The following is a 19,426-nucleotide window of genomic DNA, read 5'->3' as shown; positions in this document are numbered from 1 at the left end:
GAGCCATAAGGTAATAGTAATAATAGTATTTTAATCATCTTAATGTACGAAATGATTTGCCAGCACGGTTAAGCTGGCAAGGTTAGCTTATGAGCGGGACTGGGCAGTAAAGCGAAAAAGCCGTTTGAAGATCTTACAAATTGCTATCAAATAAAACCAATCAAACTGAAGCGCCTTTTCCTCAGAGATGAACTAGCAGCCTTGTACAATTAAAAAATAGCTCATCATAATATTCATAACAAGTAGAATTATTCAATGGAATAAAAAGCATAAATTCAACAAAGGAAATGTGCTGAAACAGAGTTTAAGCAGAACATATGCGGCCATGTACAATTCCTTACAAAATGATTGTTCTCACTAATAATCGTGTAAGCCTTTTCAATTGCGTAATGCTCTTAAATTTACATCGCTCTTAATATTTTGTTATTAAAACAGGAGAAATACGAAAATCACGTGTTCTTTTTTTTTTTGTAGTTCGTAAAAATACTGGGGACGAGAAATTTTACGACCTCTCTGAAAGAGGCCCGGTTTGAATACTCTCACTTCCAAACGCTTTGGAAAGAAGTTTTCCCTTATGTGAAACCAGCCTGTTCGCCAAGCAGGAGCATATAAGACTGGGGCATTATGAGGTATTCTTCACTTTGGTATTTAGTGATGTAGCCAAGGTGTGTTGCTATTTCGCGAGGTGTTGGATTTACCGTAATTTATAAGCCGACGTGAAACCATAACTTACGAGTGTGTTTTTCCTTCTAATTATGTCCGTTCTCAGCTAGAGGCAATGTAATAACACACGCAACTATTAGTCAAAGCTTAAACAGCCTTCAAGAGCTCAGCTACAGGTTAGTGCAAAGCGCTAACCTCATCGATTTGACAGTTCCCGTTTTGTTATCGCCGCAGGCGGGCGTGACGCTTTTGTCGCCTGTGCGGCGATGGGACGCCCTTATTAGAGCGTCGTTGCTCTTTCTCTCTCCCCCTCTCTCTCTTCGCTGTCATTCTCCTCGCACTGCCGCAGCAAAGCCGCAGTGGTGCAGTGTAAACGGTTGCCAAAGCAACAGACTGGACTCGCTTATTAACGCCGCTGTGTCGAGCGCCGCCGCGGCCTTTGCTGCAGCGCTGTTGCTCGCGAACTGCTACCCTTCTCCTCTTCCCTAACCTCCTCACTCGCATGCATGCACACTGCGGTGTTTCCGCCCGTTGTCCTTCTTCTGCCTGGGGCGATATTTATGAAGCGGCGGGAACCGATCCTGTGGAAGCCATGCTGTGCTCCCAGCCTCGAGGATACCGCTGTACCGCTTTGAAAATGAACGTCTCTCTCTCTCTTGCTCTCTCTCTCTCTACCTTCCCGCCCTCTTCCTTTCTGCTGCGAAGCCATAACAGCTGCCCCCTCTCCCCTTCCTTTCCTGACGGCGCATTGTGAGGGATTTATACCCTATGCACGCATCCGTTTTTGACCGCCCCCTATTTCGCGCCGATTGGTTGTGCTCGCTTGAGTGTTTGTAAAATTTTCATGAGTTTGCAATATAGAATTCAATCGATTGTTATTTCAAAGCCTGAAGTCGGTTTCTTTTTGTTCGTTAGTTTTTAAATCATGCCCTGTTTAGCCGAGGAGTAAAATTTGCGCAAATCGAGTTTGGGGGAGAAATATTTAATTCTGTCTGTATTTGCTGCGCTTAATTACAGCGGCGCCGAAGGGTTTCACTACTTCTAATAAATATTTTCGAAGATTCCAAACAGTTGACGGTACGGACATCTAACAAGCGCCTGAAAAGTGGCGTAAATACCGCTCCATTATTGTCACGGAATCTCGTACGTGTAATCCGTGTGGCTGAGACGGTTGCGTTTCTATGCGGTTTAGAATGTCATTGGTGAGTTTCGCAGTGACGTAAACACAAGCTCGCTACGTATACAGTGAGAGGCTGATTTTCGTAAGGATCGTGTGCCCTCCCCCCCCCCCTCCCCCCTCTTTTGTGACTGGAAGCTACTGCCTGCGACATACAGGCTGTCAGACGGCGACGAATGTTGTTCACTGGCTCACCAGTGCAAAAGAAGCGAAATAATGAATTCGAAAGGGAATCCTGACAAAATACTGCCGTGGGTACTGCTGTTCTTTCAATTCCCTCCATTTCCTCTCTTCAATTACCTCTTCGATGTTCAGCTCATGGAATTAATGAAACGCATCCAGCTACATCGGACACAAGAAGGTACTCAAGAAGGCACTAGTGTTGACCAGAGGAAAGCAGGAGACGCCCTTTCACAGAAAGCCCTAAATACGAATGCCTCTTCCGCTAACCCGTCTTTTGATCTACGCGCCGCTCTTTCCATCTTGTCGTCCTTTATGAGAAGAAGTACACGTGTCCTAATTCCCCCGTGCACTTACCCCATCTCTTAGAACTTCCCGAGATTTTAGGAAGCATCCCTTAGAAGGATAAAGGCTCGGGCGGCCCTTACCCCGTCGGTGATGTTCCGATGGGGCTCTCAGGAAGATGCAGTGCCCAACACGTGTCCCAAATGTTCCACGCTGCTGTGGTGGATCTTCGCCACCTTTTGTAGACGTGCCCAGGCACGCAGGACTCAGGAAGACGACGATTACTGGAAGTTGGACTTACGGCTACCAGGGAAGAAGACCTTTCCTTGTGGCTAATGGACTACACTAAGAACAGGAGCCTGCTCGGGTTTCTGGAAGAGAACAGCCACCATGACCTACTTTAGCTTGTCGACAGCCTCTTTTTATGCCACATGGCAAGTCTTCGAATTAAAAAAAAAATTTGAATGCTGAAAAAGTTGCTATCCGCGTAGCAGAATAACAAAAACGAAGTGCATTCGTTAGTATCATGCTTCAAATGGAGTTAACCACAATCGTGACCATGATTAGGTCACCAGTCAATAGTGGACAGCTGTGCTACCATGATTAATAGGCCTGTCACGCCCATAATATCGCCATTGGACATTAGAGATTGACTTTGAGATTGCGATTTACCGGCCAGCTGTATCCACAATCACGAGTCGCAACCGGAGCATCACAGACTAGCAATATATTATTATGATTTGGAGCCTCACGAATTGCTCTAAGATCATAGCTGGCCAGTCAGTAACGGTCGCAAACAGGACACCGACCTATCGTATGATCCACTCTACGATGGTGATTGACTGGTCAGTGATTTTCAAAGGCAGAGCGCCGATCAATCATGCGAACTAGACTGTGATTATGACTGGTTGGTCAGAGATGCTCACAGTCCGACCACTTAACTAATCCCGTGAACTAGTATAAGGCCATGATTGGTTGGCCAGTAACGCTCACGTTGAGGGCACTGGTCAGGCACGTAAATTGATTCATGGCTGTCATTGGCTCGTCATAACGGTCACATCTCAACGCCATCCAATAAAGAACCACTCTGGATGATATCTTGCAAAAAGACTGGGCACAGACACGAAGGTGAAAGCGCACCAAAGTGCAATCCCGGCTCCCAAATTGCCGCAGTTAGCCCGTGGACCAATCGCATCGGCCATAATAAGTAGAACGTAGTTGCCCACAAGGCTGTGCGGCTTTAGAGGAATAAAACATCATAGTCATCATCATCACCATCATCAGCCTGACTACGCCCACTGCAGGGCATGGCATATGGGCATGTAGCTGTTCGCTACCAGATGCAATTCCCCCTAGGCTGGGCGCGCATTTCTTTCTTTTGTGTAGAGCGTGGCTCCAACATACGGTAACAAGTGCGGAAAAAAAACATTTTTAGGTTTTTTCGAATAGACGAGCGAAAGCGTGTGTTTTAACCTGGTTGACTCAAGGTTTGCTGGGTCGCTCGTACGTCTGGCGATGATATTAGACACAAGTTCAGCTCTCATCGAGGTTAAGCTGGTCTGATCTGTTCGCGCCTCAGATGGAAGTTGATGAAAACGACGATGTGCAAAGCACAGCACGACATCATCATCATCACGAGAGTATGTTCCAGTTTAATGTGAGGCGTGGCCTGCTGTGGCGATACATTTGTGCTCTCGTTCAGTGAGAAACGAAGCTGCTGTGTTCGCGTTGTCGCGAGTTCGAAACCCATTCACGGCAATATTTATTTTGCCAGGTTGGCCAAGGTCCCCCTAAAAGTCAGTTTCCTATTGGCTACAGCTGGCACGACGCTCCTCCGAACTAACCCGAGATTACCCGAGTTGCTCCGAGGCCTCACACATTTTTTTATTATTATTTTGTAGGATCCGCAGAAAGTAGTGCTTTGCGACCAATCGCGAGTTTTGTACCGCCGCCACATTTTGGGCAATGCCGGGTTTTCGTCTCGACGAGCCATCTAATTCCCTCGCATTAAAAACGGGAAGGAAATAGGAAACAAGACACACCCAACCAACTAGCCCGGCTGTTTTCTTTGTTAGATGGAACTATGAGCTTGTTGGTATCGCATTTTACAAAAACGCATAGCGTGGAAGGACAGGACGAAGAGAGACAGGACACGATGAGCTTTAACTAGCAACCGATGGTTTTATTCAATACCACACTGGAAGAAAAACAATGCCCAACCGTGCGCATGCCCAGCCACACAGAAAAGCACCTCTGCCACCGCATCGAACGTCGACGCTGTTGCCGCAGTGTTGATGCCGCTGCTGCAGCATTGCCGTCGCCGCTGCGGCACGGTATCCCGACACGCTCCCCTTGCGTGTCTCGTCTACTTTGCGTGTTTCTGAAGGAGGAAACAGAACGCTGTCAAGCCGGTGGTGTATACAGTGCATCCCCTGTCGTTATCGCCGACGAGCCACACCTCTTAGTTCACCGAACGGTTTCGATTGAAGCGTTGCCAGGGAGCTCACTAAACGTGATGTGGCACTTCAGGAAATAAATTGGTTTTGTACTGTCACCTTATATTTTATAGTGTTTTTACTCTGGCGCTTTCGGTAAAGGAATTTTCATCGTTGAACGTCCGTGTATACGCAGATCTAATCAATATAAATGGGGACATCTGAATCAACGATTACTCTGCAATATAATTCAGAACCATGGCTTTTTGTGTTAAGCCATTCTCGGCTCTTTAGCATGAACTAGGCGGTGCCTTTAAAACTGAGCGTGCCTGTACATCGCGGTGCTATATTTTTGTGTCTTATCTCGCGCTGCGTGACTGGCTATTTTAATTACATACTTTGCTCAGTTTTTCTCGTTATGCACTGTATTGTATTGCGGGCCTATCCTTCATGTCGCTATACACACGGACTTAGCTGCATTTTGTGCGTTTTTTTTCTGCTCCTGCGTTCCTGCATGTATAACTAGTGACGATAACTGCCACTGATTTAATTTATTAAACGGTATCGCTGGCATAAAGCGTCTTATAGAACGCATTCTTAAGTACGGTGTTGTACACTTGCAGGTTGGGCAACTTTTTAATGAGCATAGCTGCAGACTTAAGAAAATTTTTCGCGTCTTTCAATTTTTTTTTTTTTTTTACGTTTTACTTGTTAAAACCATCAGCTTAGTAGACGTTGGCTCATAGTGTTCACACCGGGCCGGAAGCCATTCTCAATGTGTTCGAAGTACCTTTCTTTTTCTCAGTCAATGGGCCATCTGGATGTTGTTCTTAACGGAATGCAGCGTCAGCGTTTGCTGTAATACAAACAACATACGCATGACGTTCGCTCCAAGGAGAGTAAGCAAACAACGTCACAGTTGACAGCGGCACAAAGCCACTGCTTGGGCAATATCCACCTCGGTATCGATTTGGCGACCTAAACTAACTGTTGAAGCTTCGTTCTTAGCCTACACTGAAATTTCTATGCCCTCTCCGATGATCGCAGTGTCACCAATAAAAAAATTAGCTGAGGTTTAGCTCTGGTTAAACCGGGCAAGTTGCGTAAGCAGCGTGGAGCTTGGTGGAGCGGGGCTGGAACGGTTGCTATGGCAACGGCGCTCCATCTGTTTGACCTCGCTGCGGCTGAAGGTCAACCGTGGCCACCGCCGGGAGCTACGCGACGGCTCGAAACCTGGCGCAGTATTGCTTACGCAATGAAGAACTTGTTTGGGTTTCAGGTAGTTAAGCCGAGTAGAGAGTCTTTAATCTGGCTGGCTCATGATTTTGCCTTCCTGGGTCGTCGGCACGTCTGGCGATGATGTTAATTTGATAGTAGTAATGTTTGATGAAGACAACGATGTGCAATGCACAGCGCGACATTGTGTTGCTGTTTAACACGAGGCGCGATCGTTTGCAGCATAGTGCTCTCGTGCAGTGGCCAGCGAAGCTGATCAGTTCTCGCCGCCGTTGGTTCGAATCCCAGTCGCGGTAATAAATAAGCTTTATTAGGTTTAATGTCCCAAAGCGACTCAGGCTATGAGGGACGCTGTAGTGAAGGGCTTCGAAAATTTCGACCACCTGGGGTTCTTCAACGTGCAATGACACCGCACAGTACACAGGCCTCTAGCGTTTCGCCTCCATCGAAATGCGACCGCCACGGCCAGAATCGAACCCGCGTCTTTCGAGTCAGCAGCCGAACACTAGAAATACTGAGCCACCGCGGCGGCTTGCGGCAATATGTATGGTCAAGCTTCACACAAACCCGTTGAACCAGCTTGACTTCGTGAAGTAGTTCTTTCGCAATAAAAAATGTTCTGCCTTCGCACAGCTCTTTCCCACCCCGTTTTGTTTGTTTCTGTGTTTGTGTGTTTGTTTGTGTGTTTGTTTGTGTGTGTTTGTTTGTTTGTGTGTTTGTATGTGTGTTTGTGTGTGTTTCTTTGTGTGTGTGTGTTTGTGTGTGTGTGTGTTTGTTTGTGTGCGTGTTTTTTGTGTGTTTTTTGTGGGTGTGTTTGTTTGTGTGTGTTTGTGTGTGTGTGTGTGTGTTTGTGTGTGTGTTTTTTTGTGTGTTTGTGTGTGTGTGTGTTTTTGTGTTTGTTTGTGTGTTTGTGTGTGTGTTTGTGTGTGTGTTTGTGTTTGTGTGTGTGTTTGTGTGTGTGTGTTTGTTTGCCAGTCAATTTATAACCGCGAGAAATGTGTAGAAACCAGCCTGGTACCCTTCGTATCAGGAATGGATTAGGTTAATTGCATAGAATTCGTATCCTGGTCTACTCCGGCGTTTATTCCCTTTTGCGCTCGTGTCGCGCTCATAGCTGCCTTTCTGTAAGCTCCTGTACGAACCATATAGGAGCAGCCTGAGTTTAGGGTTTTCGAAATGCCTTCATTAAACCAAACTGCTAGTGTTCACAGCGATCCTCACAACTTGCACCTCGGCGGTAGAGAGACGGGGATGATTGAATTTCAATGTTCTAACCAAAGGAAGTCCGGTTCCAAATAATATACACATAAAGTGAGTTCGAATTGAGCTATTCGGCTGTGATCATTGTCCTTATGGGTTATATGTTCTTTCCCTCGTGCGTATAAGTGTTGTCGAAAGCACATGGTTGAAAGACCCTAGTATAAGACTTTAATTCCAAGCCTACACTATAAACAAAAATATACCCAAAAGGGAGTAAGAAGGGTGGCGGGCACCCTTTTTACTCCATTTGTGAAAACATTTACTCCATGAGTGGGGAGTAAAAAGGTGGACTGTCCACAATTTTACTCCCATGAGGGAATAAGGGAGTAAAAATGAGGATTTACCAGCATTTACTCCAGTCTAGAAAGGGAGTTAATTGTGCCAAATACTCCACCATGCTGAAATGGAGTAAAAAAACACCATTTTGTGCAATCCGCCCCGCCACCTAGCGTCTCGTCTGCTTCTGGTCAGTCGTCTGATAACGGCGGTGAGTGAAGACCGCTTGGTTACCATCGTCGCAGGATCTCTGCTGACTTCTGCTCCTTCACGGGCGCCAGCCGCGGTACAAGATATCGGCTTGTCGCCGTTTTCCGCTACAGTACGGTACATAATTGAATTGCTCATGTGAAGCCTCTAGTGCTCTAACCATACCTAACTTTCCTTGGTTTGTGTCGCCACCCCGTTACAGCCCCCGCTTAGGCCTAATTCTCACAAGGTTTTTTCAGTATGGTCCTCGCAATGTGTTGCAGCAGATTATGTGTTCCATGGACAGGGAACTGTGATAGAACATAGTGTCAACGCTGAGCTCTTGATTGAGCTGATGAGGCCACATTTTTCCTCAGCCATGTTTAAAATCCAAGCCTTAATGCAGTGAATATGAAAGCAAACACTGCCATTCCAAACTACCATCAGGTGTATTTTCATCTTTTCTGCTCTGGTTTTGGGTCAAATATAGCGTGGTGCATGACCGTGAAAACTACCGAGCGTCTCCTTTTCAGTTTTGAACTACTGATTATAAGGCTACATCCCTTTATTTGCAAACATGGACAACGTAACGAGCTCGTACAGCACAATGAGACGACAAGCAGACGACTCCTGCCGCGTACGCCGCCGCTGGGCTAGCAGACGGCGGAAAGAATGCGTGACGCGGGGTCTAGGGTAGCGCAGTTTCCCAAGTTGCGTTGCCGGCGGCCCGCAGAGCTACTGCCAGTTTCCGCCGCTGTCACTGCTGTAAGAGTGAGCCTGAATGAGGATAAATGAACATGGCGCCATTTTTGGGCTCCATTTCTGTGGGTAGTAAAAAATTTACTCCTTTCTCACTCCAAAACAACTCAACTCCCTTTATACTCCAAAATAACTCCCTTATATAAGGGAGTAAATAAAAAACACCATACATATGGAGTAAAAAACCTCCTTTTGGGTGTGCGTTAGAGGACAAGCCATTTACTCCCTTTTGGGTGTTTTTTTGCTAACAGTGTATTTTATTTTTGCCCTCAGTGGTGGCTTAATGCTTTGGCTTCGACTGCGGATCCTAGGGTCGCAATTTCGATACCGGCCGCGGCGGCGGCATTTCGATGGCGGCGAAATGTGCTGTGCATGCGCTGTGCGATGTCAGCGCACGTTAAAAAACCGTAGATCAACTTAAGTCAGGTCAAAGTATTCTACTCAGACAACAGAGACTGCTAGGAGGCATACCTAAAGGCAATAAATGCCTCACTCAATGTCGACCCCGTTTCCCCTTCTCTACACACAGCACTCAATAACAGCGTGATAACATTTTACAAGCTGCATCTCTTACCGAACATTTTATAAACAGGAGGCTCCGTCATAAAAATAACACGTCAAAACAAGAGAATGAGAATAAATATAATGTAGCGGCAAATACATAAGAAAAATGAAAGGTATAAATTAATTAGCAGCCCTCTAATAAGGTTTCCCTCACAGCCATGTGTCGCTTCGGGATGTTACCCCCCCCCCCCCTCCTTCAACAATTCACTCTTTTTTTATTTTCTTCTTGCCCTTCCTTATTTGCTGAAGAACCACCACGTCCCACGCGGGAGATTACTGAGAAATCGCCGGCGAATCAAGTTAAGGCTTGAAAACTCACTCAGTTTTAGCCTGGCACATGTAGCACCTGCAGTGTATATTGTCAAAAATAAACAAAAAATCATTTTACTAATACGGTTGTGTAGCTGGATATAAACAGATAACTATTTGCGATAGTGGATACAGTATTGTTCATTAATTATTATTTGTCTTGTTCTCTGGTAGCATGGGCATGACATCACTACGTGGTCACCAGTGACGTCACTTTTCTCGGACCATTCATCGAGGCGCGATTCAGTGGCGTTACACATGCTGACCAATCAACGCGGCGTGGTGTCGCGCCAACCTCGCCTCCGACACCGCAAAGTTAAGAGCTGTCGCTGTAAAATAGTTAAATGTTTGCAGCTGCTTTGTCCGCTTAAGTTATTACTGTTTTTCTGTGTAACTGGATTGAAAGAAATGGCCGTCGCGACCGCAGAGTGCTCAGTGACGGAATTCTGCCCCAGTATTGTCCTATTAAAGCATGGCCCTCCAGGATGCTGAACACAACACGGAAATAGCCAGGCGAGTCTTACAGGAATGCCAGCGCCGCTAGGAAACAGAGAAGAGAAGGAAGGAAAGCGAAATGGGCAATTTAGCTGGTTAAACGGAGCTCACTGCCGAGGTTACTGAACCGTTGAGGCCATTCTGCAGGAGACTGGCTTTTACACTGTGCCGGTTTCATGACCCTGCGAAAACAAAAGCAAAAAAAAAGGAGTAATCGGACAGGGGCGCGTCGCAAATCGTCCGTGTCTCCGTGGTTCCATTACGAGGGCTTGGAGGTCACACAAGCTCCACGTTACTGTTTGCCAACACACCGCTGCAAAACACTTTCACTAACATTAAAATGACTTTTAGTCGCATGCTGCTTAAAGCCAATTGAAAGTTCGGGTGCCTTTTGTAGGGTAAGGCGTCAATAGTGGGGACTAGATTAAGTTAACACGTCAGCTCTTAAAACTATTTATCAGATTGAAAGGAACGAAAGCGTCCACTTTACTGTAGCCTGCGGTCAACGCCGCAGTTGAACTTCCAATGAGAGAACTGCCAAAGTGCTCAAACGTGCCAGCGCTTCCTATACAAACAAACGGAGCATCGAACTTTACGGCGCTTCAATATTCTCTCCCTGCCTGCGTATTTTGAAATCAAATTACTTTTTCGTCTCTTTGAAACATTGAGTTATTTATCTGGAGAATCGTTTTGTATTAAGCTGAAGTCTGGTGGCATAGTTAAACTTATTTTGCTGTTGTAATTATCAATATTAAACGAATGTGACGTACGAGAAGAGTTAAGGATGGGCGCGACTTGCCATTGAAAGCCTCCAGGGTAGGTTAGATTAACATGGGGAAGTTCAAGGAAGACTCATTTAAAAACGACGCTATCTACACGTCTCATGAATCACTAATTCTCTGGCATCGTTCTGCCGCTTCTTCCTTGAGCAGAACAGCCCATCGAAACAGACTACACAAATTTTTCTCTCCTGTTCTCAGCGGTTATTTTTTTTTTTTTCTGCTGAGCGGAACGCTATTGGTTACAAGGACCGTGTTAACACTCGCCAACGCTAACGCGTAGTTTAACAGGAACTTGGCTTGGGCTATAATTTGTTCGAGTTTCATGGAAACATGCGCTTTAAAAAAAAAGACAAGGACGACACAACAGACGGGACTGGCGCTAACTTTCATTAGGAAGAAGTCAGATGAGGACTTTATAGGATGGGATCAGCCAGAATCGGTCGGCCAGCATGCACATAGAATAAAACGCAGACAAGGTGTATTGCATGTGGAAGAGCAAGAACAGATACTGGGAAAGCACAAAAAGAAAAGGAAGGTGAAATATCAAAAATATTCACTAGTAGTCACTGTTGCATTGCGGGGTTCAGAGGTGTCCAGAGATTGATATACCTAAAACATTTAAATACGAACAATTAACGCGGTAATAAGGTATATAAAAGTGTAAAAACAAGTTAAAAGCTAAAAGCAGTAACAATTATTATGCTAAGAATAAACATGGGAGTGTACAAGACTCCCATACAAAAGACATTTCTGGTTTAAAAAAGAGTGAGGATGACAGAGAGGAGAGGATTTAAATTTGCGAAACATGTGAATACCAACGGGTTCTAAAAGCAAACAGAAACATACCAAAAGCTGAATCTCTCAAGATAAATGTGCTTAAAAACAATTTAAAACCATTAAATTTTTTTAAAATTTCACACATAAGAGAATCGACCAACGCAAGAAAAGCCAAAGTGAAGCATTGTGAAACGCCCCTACAGGTGAGCGTCAAGAAATTCAAAATCGCTTCCATGTGAAATTAATGAAAGGTGCGCTGACGCATTTCTCTCAAGTTTTTCTAAACAAATTCGCCTCAGTTACTTCGCGCTCTGGTTTATCTTCAGGTGCTCTTATGAATTCTTGCTGCTTCTCAATTCCTGGTTTAAATGGTGCAGTTCATGCCGTTACCATAGTAACGAATTAGCCGTGGCAAGTAGCGTGCCGGTGGAGCTGCATACTCGCATTCCAGCAACACTTCCCGTACTTTGTTCCCAGGCTTAAAAAACGTAACAACATATGATGGCAATAAGGTTGACAAAATCGCGTCATTCATCTTTTCACTCGACGCTTTAAAAACAACACTCACTATCAAAATTAAAGTCATGGAGTTTCCAGGTATTTATCAATGGAAAGTGTTCCTATCTCAGTAAATGCACACTAAAATAATTGTTTCACTCCGATCTGCTGGGAACGATCATTTTTCTGTATTTCTGAATATACCTTGCATGAGACACTGTGCAATCTGCTGCGTTTAATGCAAGTATTTTTCGATTTTCGGGAATACTGTTTGCCCACCTCCCCGAATACGGAGATGATAAATGTCTATTTTCCTTTCGCCCATAATGTCCTTTGGTGTGCTTGCATATGGCAGCCTGGCTTGTAATGCATGTTGTTGACTTAAGGACGCTGTTGTGTGCGCGAACGGCAGTGTTTGTGGCACAGCCTATTTACTTTTCGTCTGTTTCTCTCTTTTCGGCCTTCTTTTTCGCTGAGCAAGTTGTATGCTGTCTTGTATGGAGCTGATGTGCCAGCCAAACACCGCAGAGCCATTTAGAACCCGTACAATGTTTGTTTATCCTTCGCTCTTATCATTTCTCTTTTCGTTTCGTGAACACAAAAGATCTCCAACGATGGACGACTTTACGCTTTTGTTGTTGAAGTTGTTCTTCAGCACCGTCATTACCAGGAATTTGGGAGAGCGTCCAGACAGTGTTGTTAAGCCTTGCGCTACTCATATAGCGCTTTAATGACAGCCACTCGGTCCTTCTCTTTCTTACGTCACTGATGACGTCAACGCTCCATGCGCCACATAGTGACAGCAAGGAGACTTAGAAGCGCTTGTTCGAAATTCGTCATAATGGTTACCCTGTGCGTGATATGGACAGGGTGGTTTGGTTTAAAAATGCGCTTTTGTGGCATAGCATAGTCGGTTGTATAGCGCATCAGAACACAGCAAAGGCGTCCTAACTAGCAGGCTAGTTAACTAGTATAGAATAGTTAACTTTTTAACTAGTACCTGTTCTGCTAACTGTTCGGCTGCTGATCGTTTATTCCGATGCTTATTTGTGAGAGTCATGTAGACCACCGTAAGTAATGTCCGCATTAGTATTTATAGTTTCCAAACCGCGATTACCCTCGACGCCGCAGCTCAACAAACTTGGGCCATTTTTCGCCCCATTCCAAAATCGCGCACAGTTATGGGATGTGAACAAAGCAATCATAGCGTATGCCAATGGAAAAGCGAACCCAGTCGGGAAAGGCAGATAGTCAAGTAGTGTGCTTGCAACAATTAAATTCTAAAAAGGCACCACAGCTTGCGCAGAACAGAAGTAATTGGATATTTCTGGAGGACTTTGTCCGCGCTGTCAACTTATCTCGACCGGCGGTGATAACGAAGATAAAATTAGAGGGGACACTTAAGTTCCGCCCTAGCGGTATGACGCGATAGCGTAATGGATTAACGCCCATATATGCGGCATAGGTCATTTTAACTTTACATTCATAGGTTCCTGGGAGTCTTCATACCCCTCCTGGCGCAGTGGTGCAGCGGTTAAGCGATGCGCCACTGCCCCGCGAGGGCAGGTGCTCCGAGCGGTGGGCCTTGTGCGGCCCATGTTGCTCTTCCCGAGCGACCAACCCTTAATTTCACCGCCACCTGCCATGGTCGGCAGTTTGCTCACTATCCGGTCGGCAGGTTTTGATGACGCCGTAAAGTCACGTGACCTAGGTAGCCCACCGGTCCTAGGTTGCTTCTGGGGACCACCTGCCAGAGCCATGCACGTGATTTTTATTGCGAAAGCAATACTACTTGCACTTTCACGCCTTTGCCGTGCCGCGGCGGTGACCACCATTGACCTTTCGCGTGACCTCGCTGCGTGACGTCATACCATCTGTGTAAAAACGGGGCCCCATCTCACGCCGTCGCCTTGGATTGGATTGGTTTGGATTGGGGATTGGGGATTGGATTGGATTAGGTCAGATTAGATTAGATTCCATTGGATTAGATTGGATTAAATTGCATTAGATAGCATTAGATTAGATTATATTGGACTGGATTGGACTGGATTGGACTGGATTGGACTGGATTGGACTGGACTGGACTGGACTGGACTGGATTGGACTGGACAGGACAGGACAGGATTGGATTGGATTGGAATACATTACATTGCATTACATTAGATTGAATTGGATTGGATTGGATTGGATTGTATAACCGATGCATCACCACAAGTCTAACCACAAGCACCTCCACCAGCTACACTACCAGCTGAACCATGGCGAAGGTACGGATATTGCTTTCGCAATTACCGGGCTTAACCAAGCTAAGCCACAGCGAATTTTTTTTTGTTGTTGTTGTTTAAAACGCCGACACTGGACTTTCTGGACAACGGGGCTCCAATGCTATCGCGTTAAAAGATAACTTCTGTTGCGGTTGCAGATAGAGTGTTTTATATTTAAAACGCGACTCAAATATCTCTCTATTCGCCACATTGGCTATTCGCACATTCAAAGTTTGCGAGAAATGGAATAACGGGCGATAAAGAGAACACCCATTCCAAACTGGGCGTCGTCACGCGATCGGCGCGTCACCCCGCTGTTTAGAACGCACTTAACCACGTTGTCGCACGCATATCCTTGGCGCCGAAGCCGGTGGCGTGACACGAAGTTGGAAACATGCATTCGTCTTTAATGGATATGCGGGTCATTTCGCCTGAAACTTTCAAGGAAAAAAGCAAAAGGCAAACGTAAAAACCACCCGAGCGCGTTCGAGGCTAGGTGTTGTAGGTGGCGCTGCTGTCCGCAGTATTTCTCTCGCAGTCATCTAGCACACATGCGGAGGATCGATACACTCTAAACACGAATACGGCTATATGGGAATAAAGAGGGAGTAGGTTGTCCTCTAGCACATTCCTTTTTATGAAAGGGAGTGCGCTAAAGGACAACTTACTCTCTTTTTCTCCTTTCTGTTCAGTGTTTAGTCCGGTAACGAAACCTTCGTGTGCCGTTCGCAGTCTGAGAGGGCTTTGGAAATAGGGCCTTCGCTGGATGCTCTTTACTTTATCTCCAATATTATTTCATCGGCAGAAATGGAACGGTATAATGGATCTTGGTATCTTCTGTAGTATTCTCCTTTACTTTTCTAAAAGAAGAAAGAAAATTTGTCGCCGGTTATGCTGCTACCCTAGTTTAAAATATAGCGACGCAGAAACGTGGAGGCTAACAAAGAGGGTTCAGCTTAAGGTAAGCACAACGCAGCGAGCTATGGAAAGAAAGATGATAGGTGTAACGTTAAGGGATCGGAAGCGGGCGGAGTGGGTGAGAGAACAAACGCGTGTTAATGATATCCTAGTTGAAATCAAGAGGAAGAAGTGGGCTTGGGCAGGGCATGTAATGCGAGGCAAGATAACCGCTCGTCCTTAAGGGTAACGGAGTGGATTCCAAGAGAAGGCAAGCGTAGCAGGGGGCGGCAGAAAGTTAGGTGGGTGGATGAGATCAAGAAATTTGCGGGGATATACGGTGGCCGCAACTGGCGAAGGACAGTGTTAATTGGAGAGACATGGGAGAGGCCTTTGCCCTGCAGTGGGCGTAGTCAGGCTGATGGTGATGATGACGACCCTATAACAACATCCGCCCATTATAGGTTCACCGATACGTCCGAACCCCCATTTCATGTAACCCCGTTTGAAGCCGCTCTAATTCACAGGCGAACTGGCAACTACTTCTCCTCTCTGGCTTCTCCGCACGGAACCTCGGGTAAGGCATGCCAGGAGCAGTCCTGTAGAATCGTAACACCGTATTTGGTGGTGCAATAAAGGTGTTTGCTTTGCTCACTCTATCTCTAATCGCCGCCGGAAGTGGTAATAAGTGTCCAGTGACTAAAAATAGATTCACCGCGATCAACACAGCTTAAGAATCAGCGCCGCATCCGCAATGCGAGGGGGTCAAGAATACTCATATACTGTACTATACACAATCGCAACGACTGCCGTGTTTGCAACTGCGACGCCGGAGATATTTACCTCCCCACCCCCTCTTGACACGTCGCACCCTTTACACCAGGAACTTTAGCTCCTGTGAGCGCACGCTGATCCTAATATATCAGTGCTCCAGTCGGTAGAACGCCACTGAAGGGATTGTTAGGTCGACAGTTAAATATTCGCCTCGCACAACGGTGCATGTGGCTAGCTTTGTTTCCTAAGCAAGATCAATGGCGGAGGAACACATCCACGAGATATTGTGCGAAGCTACACTAAAAAATTCAGGGGGCACATTGGCTCTCTAAAGTGCTGTAAGGTGAAAGTCTTTCCTTTCGCTCTGGTTTGAATTGATTTGTTTATTTTTTTTATTTTTTGTCGTCATTGAAGGGAGGAAGATGGGAGTGAACGAAGACACCGTATTCACTAGACAAGCCTTTGTTCGTTCCAAACCATCGAGCTGGCATGGCGTAGTTATTAGCGTACTCGTCTCGCACTCCCGAGTCCCTGGTTCGATTCCCCAAATTGACCAATTTCTACTCGGTTTTATTTATTTATTTATTTTACTTGGAGCATCACTATGCCATCCCTTTAATTGGTTGCATGGTTACTACCCAAAGTACAATTGGCCCCGTTTGAAATTCGCGCTCTTTGACGTCACGACCAATAGCCGCCGCGGTGGCTCAGTGGTTATGGTGCTCGGCTGCTGACCCGAAAAACGCGGGTTCAATCCCGGCCGCGGCGGTTTAATTTCTTTGGAGGAGAAATTCTAGAGGCCCGTGTACTGGGCGATGTCAGTGCACGTTAAAGAACCCCAGGCGGTCGAAATTTCTGCAGCCCTCCACTACGGCGTCTCTCATGGCCTTAGTCGCTTTGGGACTTTAAACCCCATAACCCAAACCCATTTCGACCAACTGAACAGCGTGACATTTCCATCGACAACTCCTGCTTGCAACGATGAGGCATTAAAGGCTTCCGCCTTTAAAAAAAAAGTAGTATAAAGGAAGTAAGCTCCTCTAGCGCACAGTGTTTTATAAAATTGAGCGCGATAGAGGACAGCTTACTCCCGTTATACACCTATATCGGCGTATTAGTGTTTGTACTCCGTCTCATACATAGCAGGCAACGCTGTGAAAGCTAGCGCGCCTGTTCGCGCAGGCCAAGTCCGCACGCAAAAAGTAGTTCGCCGTATGACCAAAGCGAACACAAACAAATTTCGTAGCCACAAATCTTAAAGTGCCGTGACTGGCACCTCCTAGATTTCGTTTTACCTCTTGCCACATTTTCGTCCTGCGACTCGTTGAGATTTCAAGAAGCAAAAAGTACACGTGGTGGTATGATACGCGGTTGTTAGGGCGAATCGCTTCTACTAAATCCACACCCAAAAAGTAGTTCACACTCCGTGAAAATTATGGCCAGAGAGCCCGAACACTGAGCGCCTCAGAGCTTCGACCGTAATTTTCAATCCTACTACATCGTTTTATACCGCTCTTTGTATTCGTCCAAACAATGACCGGAGTTTCGAGAAGAATGATACGTGGCGGAGTAATTTAGTTGCGCGGACGCACTACTTCAGCAACCTCCGCAGCGTTGCCTGCAATGTATGAAACGGAGTATAGAGTGTAGGCAAGAACTATAGAATGGCAAGGACATGTAAGGCTCATGGAAGGTATCGGGCATGCAAGGTACCGTAACCGGTATGATTCATAATATGAAGCGGTTTCATTCACCAAGACAGTAACCCTTCTATTACGGCCGCAATACTTAAGGCGAAATGTCTGGCCTCCCTTTGGCGTCGTCAGAGATGCCAGCGCCAGAATGGCCATGGGCTCCAGCGACGTTGCGTCGAAGATGATGATGATGATAATGCGGCAGTTATCACATATAAACGTGTTCTGGCGTCCCAGATGAGGTCTGCATCTAGCGCGCTGTAATTGTGACGGATAGGTTACCTCAGCGTGCGTGTCGGTTGCACGAGCTAAGGAGTTCCTGGATGGCGTCATCACGCAAGCCTTCCGGCAAAGGCGAGAAAGTGATTTCGAGGGCGGGCTATTGCGGGTAATAGCATCTTGAGTAGCGAATTGATCCTCCCCAAATGGGAACCTAAGTGCAGACAGCTCGGGCTCTCTAATGACTGTTTTGTTTCTGCCAGACGTGCCGGAAAATGTCCACGCCCCGTTATTAGCAGCCATTTTTGCGCAGCAGACACCGACCGCTCTTGCTTCACGCGCCAGAATACGCAAAAAAACAAAAACAAAAAAAAAACAGTGCAAGCAGGCTCTCTTCCTCCTTTGAACGCGTGTTTCCATGATTTCCATTTTTTTTTTGTCATATATTTTATACTTCGCAGAAAAAGCATATCCCGTATTTTGCGCTCCCTACTCGGACCCTAACGCTTCCGCATAGTAATAAACTAAGACTGTGTTTACCTTGGGCGTCATCAGTTCTGGCACGTGATGTCGATCGATTCGAACGAGACGCTTCGGTAATGACTGTTAGCTCTGAGCAATGAAAAGCAGCGCTAACTGAAGGTTAGCGCCGCGTTAATTGACCATTTCAAAATCATAAATGGCCTCGTAGTTAGTGGGCGTTCCTCTGCACGAGTTATGATCGCAAAAAGCAAAAGTGGAGAAATAGATGGAGCTGCACGTTCATTAAACGGGCAGAAACTGCCTCCCCAATTTCCTGGCGCGTTATAGTATATCAAATGGTCCAATCCGACACGACTGCACTGAGCGAGATAATAAAAGGACGGAGTAAATGTAGGAAGTGCTAAAACGGGACTCAGAAAAACAGGAGTAAATGCAGGTGCAAAACGAAGAACGAGGCAAGAACTTGAGCGAATGACTTCATACTTGCAGGCAAGGGAAAGGGATCATTAGGCAGAAGCTCAGAGGATAGCGAGCTATTACCGAAGGTCTTTAGGATTCGCTACCTCTTTCGAAATCAAAGTTTCGCCGCTGATATATGGCAAACTGACCGCCGTTGCTCAAACAAACATTCAATTTTCCAGGTTGCTTATAAATGCGTTCTATCTCTTGCATTCGAAGTTTCGTTAAGAAAGCCTTAAGCAAACTCGTGCTATCAAAAAATTAATTTATCAACCTTTCTTTCGTTCATGGACATTTTTGAAGCGTATATTCAAGCCAGAACAATTAGACTTTGTGGAGTTGTTGTCCAAGAAAAGAGCTTCAGTAAAAATATAGAGGTCGCATTCATTGTTCTTTAAAAATTAAATTTTTAGTACCGGACGCATAGTTTTTGTACTTAATGCCAAGCCGAGCTTATTCATAAAAGACAGCAGTTGAAATGCACCGTTCTTGGTTCACATCATGTAGCAGCTACGTAGTAAACAATCCGCAAAAAAAAAAGTGTGGGACTGTGAAGTCAGCGAAATAAACATGCAGTCGAGAGACGTGTGCAAGCGGCTTCAGAGACCGCCGAACAAAGGGAACGGCGACTCGAATCGCGACCAGCAGCTCAGGCGGCCTATCGCAAGAGGGAAGCCGAGGAACGACTCCAATAGCGTTCGGGTGCAACTCGAATTTTGTTGCGAAAGCAACACTACGCGAGTCGCCGAGC

This window comes from Amblyomma mixtum, chromosome 8, assembly GCF_055824585.1.
Source record: "Amblyomma mixtum isolate Tamu chromosome 8, ASM5582458v1, whole genome shotgun sequence".
Taxonomy (NCBI): domain Eukaryota; kingdom Metazoa; phylum Arthropoda; class Arachnida; order Ixodida; family Ixodidae; genus Amblyomma; species Amblyomma mixtum.
Note: the sequence above shows the minus strand (reverse complement) of the source record.